We start from the raw sequence: 11,837 nt of genomic DNA, 5'->3' as shown, positions 1-11,837 counted from the left end.
TTATCTTTCCAGTATTCAAAGTTTTCACCATCAAATACCGGCGGTCTGGTATAACCATTGTTACCGTTGTATTGCTCAGCAGAGCCAGATGTAGATACACGTGTAGACTTTTCACTTTCATCAACCATCTTTTACTGAAGCGTTTTTCTCTTCCTGAATCTTTTCTAAACACGGTTAAGTGCTTGCACCTTAGAACCGGCGCTCTGATGCCAATTGAAGGATAGAAAAACACTTAGAAAGGGGGGGTTTGAATAAGTGTAGCTTTAAAAACTTGACAGATAAAAATAAATTGCACAGTTATTTTTATCCTGGTTCGTTGTTAACTAAACTACTCCAGTCCACCCCCGCAGAGATGATTTACCTCAACTGAGGATTTAATCCACTAATCGCACGGATTACAATGGTTTTCCACTTAGTCAGCAACTAAGTCTTCCAGAGTCTTCTGATCACACACTGATCACTCCAGGAACAACTGCTTAGATACCCTCTAAGACTTTTCTAGAGTCTACTGATCCACACGATCACTCTAGTTACAACCTGCTTAGATCACTTCTAAGACTTGCTAGAGTATTCTGATCCACACGATCACTCTAGTTCCTTACAATTTAATGTAATCAATTCTAAGAGTATTACAATTGCTTCTTGAAAGCGTTAATCACAAACTGTGATGTTTCTCTTAACGTTTTAAGCTTAATCTCACTAATATATTACAACAGCAATGTAGTGAGCTTTGATGAAGATGAAGATTCTGAGCTTTGATTTGAACAGCGTTTCAGCAAGTTAATTTGAGTTGTTTTTGTTCAGGATCGTTAACCTTGCTTCTCATCAGAACTTCATATTTATAGGCGTTGGAGAAGATGACCGTTGAGTGCATTTAATGCTTTGCGTGTTCCGTACAGCATCGCATTTAATGTTATACGCTTTTGTCAACTACCTCGAGCCTTGTTCACGCTGTGTCTACTGACGTAGCCTAGAATAGCTTTTAACGTTCCTTTTGTCAGTCAGCGTAGCTTGCCACTTGTACTTTCTTCTGATCTGATGTTTGTGAATACAACGTTTGAATATCATCAGAGTCAAACAGCTTGGTGCATAGCATCTTCTGATCTTCTGACCTTGAAGTGCTTCTGAGCGTGATACCATCAGAACTTCAGTGCTTCTGTTCTCTTGTTCTTCTGATGCTTCCATAGACCCATGTTCTGATTCTGCTTCGACCATCTTCTGATGTCTTGCCACACCATGTTCTGAGGTTGCATGCTGAACCCTTTGAGACAAAGCTTCTGAGCGCTGAATTATGCGTACTCTTTATATATTTCCTGAAAAGGAAATTGCATTGGATTAGAGTACCATATTATCTTAAGCAAAATTCATATTATTGTTATCATCAAAACTAAGATAATTGATCAGAACAAATCTTGTTCTAACAGAAACAAGTTTTTGAGAGCTCAAATGGATTTCATACACATCCATATATCTCAAAGTACCATCATACAAATTTTCAAACTTCAATTCACTCAGACGCACCGTCAGCAGCTCAAACAGTCAACAGACGACCCGTTTGACCAAAAAAGTCAACAGACAGTCAAAAATGAAAGTTTTTGTCAAAATCCATATTTTGTCAAAGGATTCATCATTTGATCATTGGATGATCATTATTCATCAAGGAAAGATCAAAAATCAACAAAACCCTAAGATTCAAAATTAGGGTTTTTGCCTGAAAAGTCAACTCAACTTTGACTGATCATAACTCTCTCATCCTTCATCCAAAAAATTCAAACCAAAGCTTATTTTGAAGGAAATTCAATTATCTTTCAAATGCCATTGATCCCATGGTCATTAGATTCACCATTTGAAAAATATGATCAAAGACATTACAGGTCATTTTCAAAGTCAACAAAAAGACACTTTTTTCAAAAGGACACACAAGGAGCATCAAAAATCATTTTGACATGAGACCAAAGACATTGGTTAGAGGACTCTTTGAGGTTTCCAAAAAGTGCAAGATCTCCTTCATATGACAAAAATTGAGGGATTTACACCTTGTTGAAGTTGGCTAAATTTTGGGAAATGCATGAAATCAACATTGCTCAAAAATGTATTTTTTCCAAATGGGGCCAAGTTTTCAGCATTCAAACATCATTTCCATGTTATTATGGGCCTCCCACGACCAAGACTAAGCCCACACCATTTTTATTCATTTTTTGCTTGATTTTATCTTATTTTAAGATTAAAATTAAAAGGAAAATGGATGGATAAATGGTAGCTTAACTTCCAAGCATGACTCACCCAAGGAATCTTCATCTTTCTGCAGAGAATTGAAGGGCAAGGCAGGTGCATTGAAGGCAAGAAGACTTGGTCAATAATTCAAAGCTTTTTAACATAAAAAATGCAAGAATTCCACAAAGGCAACTAGTTGCTTCTTAGCTTCAATTCTAAGCACTCAATGCTTATAAATAGGCTAGCATGCTTCAGTAACACAAAGGGGACACGAATCAGAAACAAAGCCTTGCTCATATACACTTGTAATCACTTGAAAAAATTCAAAGAAAATTCAAATTCGAGTTTTTAATTTCAGTCCATTTCAATACAAACTAAGCACTCAAACATCATCTCTGAGCTTCACTGAAACAATTCCAATCATTTCCAAGTCTTAAACCTCATTGAATCGAGCTATATAGGCCACGGTTTGTTCAAACTAAAACCAACTTATATCTCATAACACACGCATATTTAACAAGATGTAGATGCATAATTGTGTTTGGTTTGAAGCTCTGGTCGTTTCTGGAGCTTCAATTGGATTTTAATGGCTGTTTGTAGCATATACCATTTTAGGGTTTTCTTAGCTCAAAATTAGGGTTCTTCATTAGGGCCAAAATTAAAACAAATTAAGGGCAGGGTTACATTAAGTGGAACAAGACGAATCCAATGGTACCATCGCGCCTGATTTCTATGCTCGTTTACCCCTATTCGTTATTTTGCAGGTATGAAGCTCATCAATTACAGCGCTCTTTCATAAAAGCGCTGTAAAAGGCCCTAGCGAGAGGTTGAAGATGATGAGGTGTCCCCACCTCATTGGACAGCCAGCGCGCGTACTTTTTAAAATTTCCTCTAATTCTGTGCTTTGCAGGTGTACTGATCACCACGTGCCTCAATTTCTGGACCATCTGATCTCATTTAATGAATCATCCAACGCGCCAGATCAAACAATCCTTATCATGGACCCTCAATCCAACCACACATGATCAGTATCCTTTTATTTTCTATTTTATTTTAATTTCTTTGTTAAATTAATTAAAAATAGTTTTAAAAATCCAAAAAATACACAAAAAATATTTTTAGACTTCTAAAATAATATATTATTTTCTGAAATAAAAATATTTTATTTTTCTTCAAAATTTCAATATTTTGCATAATTAATTAGTATATATTTATATATTTGCTTTTTAATTATTCTAACCAATCAAAAAATCATAAAAAAAAATTGTTCTTTATGTTAAATATTGTTTACATATTATAAACTAATTTTGTACATATTTTGAATAATTTTCCCTCTAAGTTTTAATTATTTGTATAATTATTTGCATAATTATGTTTTAATTAACTTAAATCAATTTCAAATCAATTCCAAAAATTCCAAAAAAATTAGTTTTGTTTTAAAATTAATTGACAAATATTTTGTACATATTTTAAACTTAATTTCTAGGTTTAAATCTATTTTCATCTTTTTTCTTCATTTTAATTTAATTAATCATGCATTAATTATAATTAAAATCAATCATAAAAAATCCAAAAACATGCCTTTTATTTTTCTTGCAATTTAAATTCCTAGATAAATGTATAGGATGTCAAATTCATGTAAATAGGCTAGTTTACATTTCCTGCACAATCGATGTAATAGCGTAGATTTACTTTCCGCATTTTAATTTCCAGCAAATATAAACTGCGTGTATGTCAAAGATAAAATTGAACCGTTAGATCACTAACTTCAAAGATAAAATATCTGAATCCAATCACAATCACACTTGCACCTCTTAAGGTAAATCCCTTCTCATTCTTTTCAAAATCAAAGTCAAAATTCCACTGTTTTGAGTACAAAATCGAACCTTGCGTTTATATCCGGTGAAAGGATAGATTTTTAAAGGAAATAGGATAAAGACCTTACAACTCAGGGTAGACCTCCTAGTTTGCTTGCTCAAATCAAAACAAACAAAATTCTCATACACTGTTGTTTTTCAAAACTTTCCAAAAAAGACAATACTTTGTATACATCCAAACACGGATTATTACAAAGTTAACGTTCTTTTCCAAAACATCTTTCGAAAGATAAACAAACATTTTGTATACATCCACACACGGATCATTACAAAATTCAAATTACAAAGGTATTTGAAACCACATATGAGCAATTTCAGAGCAATTGAAAAGTGATCGAAAAACAAGTGAGCTAAGCAAACTTAAGAGCCCATGGATAACCATGGATACAAAGGGTGCTAACACCTTCCCTTTGTATAACCTACCCCCTTACCCAGAATTTCTTAAAGGTCTTTTTTCTGTTTCTTTTATAAACCTTTCCTTAATTGGATAAAATAAAAGGTCGGTGGCGACTCTGTGATTTTCAAAAATGCGAAAGCATTAAGCGATAAAAAAGAGTCAGTTCACGTATCTCTACAGAACAGAGGTATGGCCCGGGATTAAAAAACGGAGGTCCACAGTATTGTTCTATTGCAAATTCACACTTATAATAATTAAGATAAACAATTCATCATAACCCGAAACTCCAAAACCAATCCCACAATTATCTAACACTTAGGCCAAATATAATAATTAAGATAAACTCCTCTTACCTTAGATTGAAGCTTGGTTCAAATTCCTCTTCGCGTTTTTGCAAAACCTTCTGAGTTCTCCAATGCCCAAGTTCTCCTTTCTTTCACGTTCTCCCAAACTTTCACGACTGAATGAAAACCCTCTTCCCTCTTTTCTCTTTTGTTTCACTTAACCCCCTTGAATTGACTATCTCTCCCTTATCATCTCTACCTCAATATTATTCTATTTTACTAATTAAAATAACCTCAACTAATAATTTTAATTATTCTAAAATACTCCCAACACCTTAAAACCACCCAACATCATATATCATCATCAGAACATCATATTCAACAAATACTTCACGTGTACACGTCATAAATGACTAAAACATCACATATCATTATCAAAATATCAAAACTTGATAAGGACTCACATAATCATGTTAAATTAATTAAATAACTAATTAAATCATTAATCTAGATTTTTGGGGTGTTACACATAACACTTGAACATGTGGAAACAGAAAATCAGCTTGTTGATATTTTTACAAAGACTTTGGATGCAGTTTCGTTTGAATAATTAAGAAGCAAACTGGGTGTGTGTGTGTGTGTGTGTGAAGAATTATAGCAATTACTGACTGGGCTGCAGTCAAGCATTGAAGAGAAAGAAATGAGATCTAAACATTGTCTCTCTCCCAACGAGACTAGTGCAACTTTAGTGAAGGTCCAAATTTCTTGTTACCATCAAGGGTATCCGTTCAATCCAGGAATTTTAGTGTAGATTACTGTTGTTGGCCTAAGATTTTATTAGCATTTTTTCTAATGTACTTGTGTGGTTTTGTTTGTTGGTTACTTAATTGCCTTCGCTTTGTCATATTATGGTTAAAAAGGGGGAGTAATATGTGTTGTGGGCACTAACCACTGACTAAGGAGAGAATTTTTTTCGCTGATGTATTGCTAATGAGGTGCTGTTGAGGGGGAGTGCTCCTGGTTTTTTCTTAGCAGGTTTGAAGAATGGCTGAATTGGCATGTGTGCTGAGATGTTAGACACAATGTCTTGACATCATACTGACTGGTTGAGAAATTGCTTCTCTCAACTTTTGTATGCAGAATCCACTGACTACTAACATGTTTTACATGTTTGTTTTTCTACTGCATCTCTGACTGTGCAGTCTCTGCTGTGTGATTTGTTCTCTATAGGGCTGAGAATATGTGTGTTTGATTTATTTTCAAACATTAGTTGTTTTGTGTATAAAGGGCACTAAGTTGTTTTATCCAAAATAAGTCAAAGGGGAGATTGTTAATTCTCTATTTTATGGTCGGAATTATGTTTGGTAAAACAACTTATGAGAACATGTTGAACAAGATGTTCTATCCACTTCAAATGAAGAGACACGTCAAGAAAGATGTCCTATGCAGGATCATTCGATATCATGACTGTTAAAGTACAGTTGGATCTGTTGAAGTCTATGTTATTTACAAGTGTAGAATATTTTGGAATATTATGCAATCCTGTGTGGCGCTTGATTTAGGGATAAGTGATTTTCTCTATTTTAAAGATATTTGATTAGTTTCTAAATATGGAGAATATTTAGGAAACTAATGATTGAAGCCCTATCGTCATGGAGAAGATTTTGGAGTATTTTTTGGAGTGCCCTGCTGTGGTTTGAAGCCCAAATCCATACCAGGAGATTGTTTTAAATAGCAACCAACAAACCTAGTTATTTCGTGGAACTTACATTGTAGTTTGTGTTAGGGTTTGTGCAGTCTTGTGTATTGTGAGCCTCTCTAATATCAACTTGATAGAAGAGTTGGATGTTTCCATTGAGTTGTAACTTCTGTGTTTATTCATAAGCTTTTAAGCATTGAGTGACTGTGTCTTGGAAGTGTGTCTTCTAAAGTTTTGTAATTGATTATTATGGTTGTGATTGAGCGGGATTGAGAAAGGTCTCATGCCTAGGTGAGTCTTAGGTAGAAGTATAGCACGAGTAGTGATTAGGAGAGATGGCAGTAAATCAGAGGTTGTTTACATGTGAACCGGAGGTTGTTTGCATAGTACTTCAAACTGATACTATCATAGTGGACTTATCTCTGGCTTAGTAGCCCTCAGAGTAGGTATTGTTATATACCGAACTGGGTGAACAATTACTTGTGTTCTTTTAAGTTTCTGCACTGCAATTTTATATACCTTGTCATTTTGAGTTGTTTAAAGATCATTGTCTCGACATCTCTTATGACATTTGCGATCTAAACACCGGAATTTCACTTAGGCGTTCAAATGAGGGGGAGGAGAGGGGAAGGATTTAAATGGAGGGAATGAGATGAGAGGGGAAGGGAGGGATTTTGATTAATTAGATGTATGTTTGGTTCAAACGAGGGGAGGGATGGGGGAAGGGAGTTTGGTTAAAAATATGTTTGGTTCACGAGGGGAGATGAGGGGTTTTATTAATAATTTACATTTTTATCCTTATGATTTTATATAACTGATATGATATTCAAAGATGAAAATTTCATAAATAATTTTTTAGAAATATTATTTGTAATATTGAGTGATTAAAAATTCATAACTTACCACATAACGTTAAAAAAAATTGAATACACTCTATACATATTATAACTTTCGACGCAAAAATTATATATCCGTTGATAACAACTTTGGAATACATAAAATAACTTGTTGTTAACTAGGGGACGACTCAAGTGAGAACACTTGGTTATTATGAGAAATGAGAACAATGAGTCACGACCATTAAATTTTGATTTTGTTGATTTTAATGGACTGGATTGGTTTCTCTTTCTATGTTGATTTAAAATAAATATTAAGGATTATAGAAAGAGAAACCAATCCAGTCCATTAAAATCAAATTTAATGGTCGTGATTCATTGTTCTCATTTCTCATAATAACCAAGTGTTCTCACTTGAGTCGTCCCCTTGACGACTCAAGTGAGAACATTTGGTTATTATGAGAAATGAGAACAATGAATCACGACCATTAAATTTGATTTTAATGGACTGGATTGGTTTCTCTTTCTAAGATCCAGTCCATTAAATATTAAGGATCTTAGAAAGAGAAACCAATCCAGTCCATTAAAATCAAATTTAATGGTCGTGATTCATTGTTCTCATTTCTCATAATAACCAAATGTTCTAACTTGAGTCGTCCCCTATATATATATATATATATATATATATATATATATATATATATATATAATTGAATGGCTTAAAATTTTATATAAAAAATATATATAATAGAATATATAACAAAATTAGAAAAATAATATATATAAATAAACATAATAATAATAATAATAATAATAATTAATAAATAATTGTAGGGATAATAATTTTTATTAAATAAAAATAATTATTTAAAGATAAAGAATAATTATAATAAATCGATATGAACAATAGAACAAAATCAAAAAAGAAGAAGAAGCAGGCGAAAGAAAATAATAATTTAGAAATAATAAAATAAAATTGAGGGTATTTTAGTAAACATATTAATTTATTAAATATTAACACTCACCTTCTCTCCCCTCCCCTCCGAATTCCTCCGATTCGGGGGACCCAAAAAGTGTTATTTGTAGGAATTTTGCTCCCCTTTCTCCTCTCCCCTCCTAAAAATTGAACCAAACACATTATTATAAATATCTCCTTCTCTCCCATTCATTTACCTCGAACCAAACACACCCTTAGTATATCTCACATTTATTAACGGTTTAGTCGCATATCCGATTCTACCAATAGCGGTTCGGAATAGACGCAAGTTGATCCCGAAGCGCTTCCCCAGGTCATCTTTGAAAACAAATTTTAAAAACTAAAAGTTTTTATGGGATTTATTCACCTCCCTCTAGAATTACTTCCTTGAACTTCAAATTAAGCAAATCCTACTACGTATTCTAATCTCTATATGCTTTATGCATCTTCAAAAGAAGCTTGTTGGCCACTGGAGTTTATGCATCAATGCGTAGCAACACATGTGTCGACGCACACTAAAAGTATTTATTTTTTTCAAAATTCAACTCATTATGCATCGACGCACACCCCTTATGCGTCGACGCATCACTTGAAAATTTCAATTTTTTTCTTGTTTTGGTCAATGCAGACCTCTCTCATCCCATCATCTACATTTTCTTTCATCAAAAGTGCTTCCTCTACTCTCCCAAACTTTCATCAAACATCACAAATCTTCTCCTCTCTAACAAAGTTTTGGCAAAAATCTTCATTCTCTGGGTTGTTGCACTATAATTCACACAGTTGGGCATTTAGGAACCTCCCATATCTCTCAAATTTCAAAGGATATTCTTTAAAGCCTTATATCAAACACTTGGTGTGCGTCTCATAACTATGGCTTCCAGGTCTAGAAAAGGAAAAGGAACTGCTACCCCCGGCCCATCCTCCACTCCAGTAAGTGTTATTTCTATGGTTCACCCTGATTGCTTAGCTGATTTTGAGAAATTTCACAAGAATAGGAAAGTCGTGAAGCAATTTGCATATTATCCCAAAGTAGCTGCTAGGATGCACATACCTGAGATTATTGAGTTACTTCAACATCAAGAGGTAAACTCATTTCTTGAGTGTTCCACTAACTATAATGAGGATCTCATTCGTGCATTTTATGTTGGATTAGAAAGTTTTGACGGTTATGCATTCAAGTTCAAAATGGGCAAAATTTGTTTCAGGTTAATAGAGAAATTTAGGAATCCTTGTTCGACACTTCCATTAACCATAATAATGTAACCATAACTGATACCGGTCACCTTCTGGCGTATAATTTGGAAACGCACCTTAACTCAATGCTTAAGGATCCTAAGGGCACTAAAGAACTCAGTTTGATCACCACCGGATATCTGAAGCGAGACTCTCGCCTATTCCATTGGATTGTCTCTCATATATTGTGCCCCAAGCATGGAGGATATTCAAGGATTGTTCGAAGTGGAGTAAATCAACTTTATGCTTTTTAAAAGAAGATTAAGGTAAATTGGCCTCGTTATTTTGTATCTCGTATGTTTTCTTTAAAGGACTCTGGATCACGCTCTGCTTTGTGCCATGGGTCGATAATTCAAACCTTTTTGGATTACTTTGGCATCAGTGTGCCAAATATATCCTATATTGGTGTTACTACCTTTCAAGAGTTTAATCAAAATACATTAACTCTTATGGGATACTTATGGGATAAGAAAAACAAGATTTACTACAACAAGCAAAGAGGGTCCGGGAAGATCATCTATAATTACGATGATCCCACTGAATTTGTTCTGGGTGTTGTTGATGAAACATATGAGATGCCCGAAACTGAAAATCTTGTTGATAATGAGATTCCCGATACAGTTTATGAAGATGATATTGCTTGGAAACATCACTCTTATCAACCTCAATCTCCTCAAAACCAAGGTTGGGGAGAATGGAAACAACAAGGTACTTCAACTGCACAAGAGTCTCAAGAGAACCACTCTACACTTATCACCATGCTGGAAAACTTGACGGTTCCACAAGAGAACCTTCAACTTCAACAACAAGCACATTATGAAGCAAAGACAAAATGGAGAAATGACTTTACTACTGCTCAAGAGAAAAAAAATTCAATTTGTTCATGATCACATGACAGCGGAAGAAACTACTTTCACCAGATTTGCAAATTATGCCGAGTCTCAATTCACCGACATTGAGATGCAAATGGCTGAAAACCACCATGCTACCATGGCAAAAATTCAGAATGTCTTGCATCAAAAAAATAAGAATCATGAACACTTTCGAGTGACATATTACGAGTGGTGTGACTATGTGGATGACATACATGGTCAAGATGTCACCTCATGGGGGTCGAGGACACTAGAGCATCATCATCACTTTAGCATATCATCTTAGCATTTATTCTATTTTAGAATTTATCCTAGCATGCATCTCATCCTGTTTATTTCCCTGTACTTTATTCTTGAACAATTTTCTATTATGTATACACAATGTGTGTAGTTTGAATTGTTTGTTTCAGATAATTATTGACAGTCTTGCATTAACTTCATTATATGTGAATGTTCGTTAATGTTTTTTTACTTTTCAATTGTCTTTGAATCTTATTTGTGTGTTTACAAGCAATACTTTATACTTTTAACACTATTTTTTCACTTGTACTCTTTTTGATGTTGTCAAAGGGGGAGAAGTAAGTGCAAAAGAGCTTAAATGTCAAACCAATGCACATATTAAGGGGGAGCTGCCTAAAGACAAGATATCTAAAGATAAGCACTTCAACATGTTTTGCCATCATCAAAAAGGGGGAGTATGTGAGTGCATATCTCAATAAGTCTATTTTGAGTGATGTCAAAACTAGATCTTTAGAAGTATAATATATTGGACGGTATCCTCCTAGTCTAGGGAATGCTTATGCCTGAAAACACTTTCATAATCATTCTAAACATGTTCATATGCATATGGATTAGTTTCATAATTCAAAAACAATTTTATGAGTGAAAATGCACAATAGAGGTCGTTGCACAACTCTTGGAGATCGACCTCCACTGAGCATGAAAAAGAGAATTTCATGAAAAATACCTCTGCCAAGCATAGATCGACGCACAGAAGGTGCAGGTCGACACATAGGAGGACATAGGTCGACGCATGGCATGCCAGAGGTCGACGCAGACGCATACTGTGTTGCTCACTTCCACACCTCTCTGCCTTGTAGAGGTCGATGCATGCAACCCTGGAGGTCGACACATTGTTTAATTCTAGGTATTTTTGTGCACAAATTTTCCAGTTTTTGCTTCCTTTCACACACACATATAAATCCATTCATGCATTTAAGTCAACACAACTTTGAAACATGGAAAGAGACAAAACATTCTTCTCATCTTCATTCTTTCTCTTGTCCATCATCAACTACCCATAATAATTCTTGTTGAGTGATCATAGGCTGAGAGTGATAACGTCCAAAGTTAGGAATTTGTACATTCCAGTTGGATGGAGAATTTTTCGTGTTTCATTGAATAAAACCATTGGGGTTTTGTCCTCCAAAATCATATTGATTTGGGGAT

Source organism: Vicia villosa, linkage group LG1 (genome assembly GCF_029867415.1).
Source record: "Vicia villosa cultivar HV-30 ecotype Madison, WI linkage group LG1, Vvil1.0, whole genome shotgun sequence".
Classification (NCBI taxonomy): domain Eukaryota; kingdom Viridiplantae; phylum Streptophyta; class Magnoliopsida; order Fabales; family Fabaceae; genus Vicia; species Vicia villosa.
This window is presented reverse-complemented; position numbering follows the sequence as displayed.